Genomic DNA, 3,659 nt, shown 5'->3' with positions numbered 1-3,659 from the left:
ATGGTTAAATCGGTTCAACCGCGAAATCAGACCGGGTTTAAGAAGCGGGATATTACACAAGCAATACTGAGAGGTGTGAGGACAAGCGCTGTAACCCTATTCTCCATTGATAGTGAAGCAGGATCTCATCTCACCGGGGACGTAGGCAACCTTGCCGAACCTCGTAAAATCCGTGTGCATTGTTTGTTTTGTTTTTCCATTATCTTCTGCATCGTTTTAGGGTTGCGTTTCTACATTAGGAAGTGTTTGGTTTGCATTCTTGGAATGGATTCTATGCTTAAAACGCATTCTAGGGTGTTAAAAAATAGTGTTTGGTATATGTTCTCATTCTTGAGCTTCGGAATGCGATATAAAACATGGGTAGAATGAGAAAATGACTCATTCCACGTTCTAAGACAAAAGTGGGAAAAGCACATTATCAATGACCCCTACAAACCTGACATTATCCTTGACTTTTTTTCCTAAAAATCTGGAAGCTTGAAGGGAGCTTTCGTGAGAAGAAGCACTGTAGGAGCTTTAGCAAAGAATTGTGACCTGAGGGACCTTTGTTCATTCAAAAGACTTCGACCAAGCTTCGATCCTGGCTTCGTTCCTTCAAAACATTTCAACCCTCTTTGCTTGAAGATCATATTTACTCTCTCTCTCTCTCTCTCTCTCTCTCTCCTCTGTTGATTTCTATGTTGTACAAATCAATCACTCTATTTGCTTGCAAGTATTTGAAGAGGGGGGTAACTTGGATTTAGTTGGATTCATATTGATTTCCGTATGATTGCTTAGGGTTCTGTGGTTGATTGTTTTAGGGTTGGTTGTTGGAGCTTGTGAGGGGGAAGAACCGTTATTCCTTCAAAGAACTTCACTTGATCTCAATCTCAAGGTAAGATTATTCCCTCTCCCTCTGGTCCCTTCCTATCTCTTCTATTCTCATCCTGCCAAATAACCTCCTTGAAATCGGCAACTAACGAACCCTCCTCAGGTCCGACCCATCAAAGCTCTCATGCAACCACAACTCCTTAACTCTCTCTCTCTCTCTCTCTCTCTCTCTCTCTCTCTCTCTCTCTCTCTCTCTCCCTCTCTCTCTCTCTCTCTCTGTTTTATTCAAATACATGTTTAATGTGACTTCTAAGAATATTAATTATGGCTGTCTATATTTAATCCTATTATTATATTGATCACCCAACCATCAACTGATTCAATTGTGCAAGTCTTTTTCTATTAAATTTTCTTCTTCTAATTTTCGAGGAAGATAATAGTTTCTCAATTTTTCATTGGTTCCCATTTCTCAGCTTGAAGATATTTTGAGAATCTTTTGAGAATGTCAAATTTCTATGTTCAATGTACGGTTTGTCTTAGAATAGAGCAAGAATATTTAGAAGGCGAGTCTCCAAGTGTGGCAAAAAATTTGCTTAGGCTCCAAACCTTGAATTGAATATTGTAGAACTAATTTGAATGTAGCCAATGATTGGTAAAGAGGCTAGGCCTTTGCTTTGTGTAGGTGAAGTAGAATTTAATAACCAAATATGAAATGATTTCGAGTTAGTGATTTAGTAATACGAGGTTATGACTACAAAATTTTCATTTTTAAGTTTGAAAATTTCACTTCACTTCCCTTTAATTCCCTTTATTAAGCGTTAGGTTATGTTCGGTAGTGTTTGGGTGCTTTAAATGCATCTAAAGGTATCATGAGAGTTTTTTGGGAATGTACTAAAACCTTATAAGGTTTGTGAACTCTAGGATAGACTGGTGAACCTCACCATCTGGGTGAAGGAAATCTTTGTGTTAATTTTTTATTTTTTTGGGAAAAAGAATGCTACCCAATAGTATTGGGTATGCCCAGACATATGGGGAAATGGAGCCAAAGCATGGGCGTCTTTTTAGATCCGGATTCAATTTCTCCATGTGTCTCGTCATACCCAACACTATTGGATAGTGCTCTTTTCCCCCTTTTTTATTTTTATTTTTTTTATTTTTCACTTTTCGAACCAAGGGGATTTGGAAGCAAAGTAAAGTGAAATTTAATAACTAAATATGAAATGATTTGAGTTAATGATATAATCACATGGAGTAATGTTTAAAAATGCTTCTTTTTTGAGTTTGAAAACTTCACTTACCTTCCCTTAAATTTCCTTTACAACTAATGAAACCTTAGGATTAAGATAGTAAAACCATAAGCATCCCCTTTCCCTCTCCCTAAACTACCGCTAATATTAATTAGAGAACGTTCTTACATGAGATAAGACTTCAAAGGAATAACATGCAACAGTCAATCCAAAGTTGGCACTCTATCTATCCAATTGTGTAGAATTCAAATATTTGATTGTATATCTATCCAACAGTTGCTTATATCTTGTAAATTTCATTTTCTGTTAAACTTTTCAGTCATAAAAGTTTCCATCAACTTTTTTTTTTTTTTTGGTAAAGAAATTTCAATCAACTAAAACTACTAAGTTTTATGTCATGTCAAACCAATAAGTTGGTGGATAACATCAAATATAGCAACATTGTAAAACAAACTACTATATATTTTACTTGGGAAAGCAAACCCTACCAATATGACATAAGAAACACCCAGATTGAGTTTGACATGAAAAGATCGCGCTACCTCCTGTTGAGCTCGAAAGCTGCTTATGCATCCTCCCATTGGCTCGCAGTTTTATCGTTTCCTATGCCAAACCGGCAAGGTTCTTGTGCCCATTTTCCTTTTAGATTTTATTTAATTGTTATGTGTATATATATATACATATATATATAACTTAAATATTTACAAAATGCAAAGTATTTGATTATGCACAACCTTCCCTAAAAAAAATCTAACACTTAAGTCTTAATCATAAAGTAAACATTGTTGGTAGTTTGAAGGTTTTTCTACAAAGTAAATAGTGAAAGGAAAGTGTGTAAACATGGTCAACACTTCAACCGTTGGATAAGAATATTCAATTCTTGTGCACCTATCTAATGATTAAAGTGTTAACTAATTTCATACATGGCCATGTATGAAAATCAATGCCATTGTTCATACATGGCTATGTATGGACACAATCAACACACTTGCTGGATAGGAATATTTGGTTCTTTTGCGCACTTATTGAATCGAGAATTCGAATTTCAGGAAGTTGAACACCAAGGTGAGTGGGTGCCCTAAATTATTTTACAGAGTGTTTATTTATTTTATTTTAATTTTTCTTGTATTCCATGCATTATGTTGTGTGCATATTATTATTATTGATACTGACCTTATGGAATTGGAAGCCAGAAAATGGTAAGACAGGTAAGATGCGACACTAGCAGCTGCCCGATGTTTACTATATGAGTGCTTTGATTTTTTGGATGATAGTATTGCATCATGTAGAAATTCCGTCTTAGGATTATTACCACCCGAGTGCTACACTTCAGTAGGGGTAAGGTACTGACTAATCCCCGAACCGTGGTTGCCTGGTCAGCAATACACTTCCGTGGGACAAGGTACTATACCTAGAGACAGATAGCAGTAGGGTATGACATACTGTACACTTGACTGCCCAGGGTAACTAACCTAAGGGTTAGCTGGGGGACCGAGGATCTTTCTGAGATTTGGTAACTCCTACCTACAATGAGCTTGTATCCCTGAGGTCCAACGTACTGGGAAGGGGATACCACCTACGTTGCATAGCATAACACCACTA

Source organism: Macadamia integrifolia, chromosome 6, assembly GCF_013358625.1.
Source record: "Macadamia integrifolia cultivar HAES 741 chromosome 6, SCU_Mint_v3, whole genome shotgun sequence".
In the NCBI taxonomy this organism is placed as follows: domain Eukaryota; kingdom Viridiplantae; phylum Streptophyta; class Magnoliopsida; order Proteales; family Proteaceae; genus Macadamia; species Macadamia integrifolia.
This window is presented reverse-complemented; position numbering follows the sequence as displayed.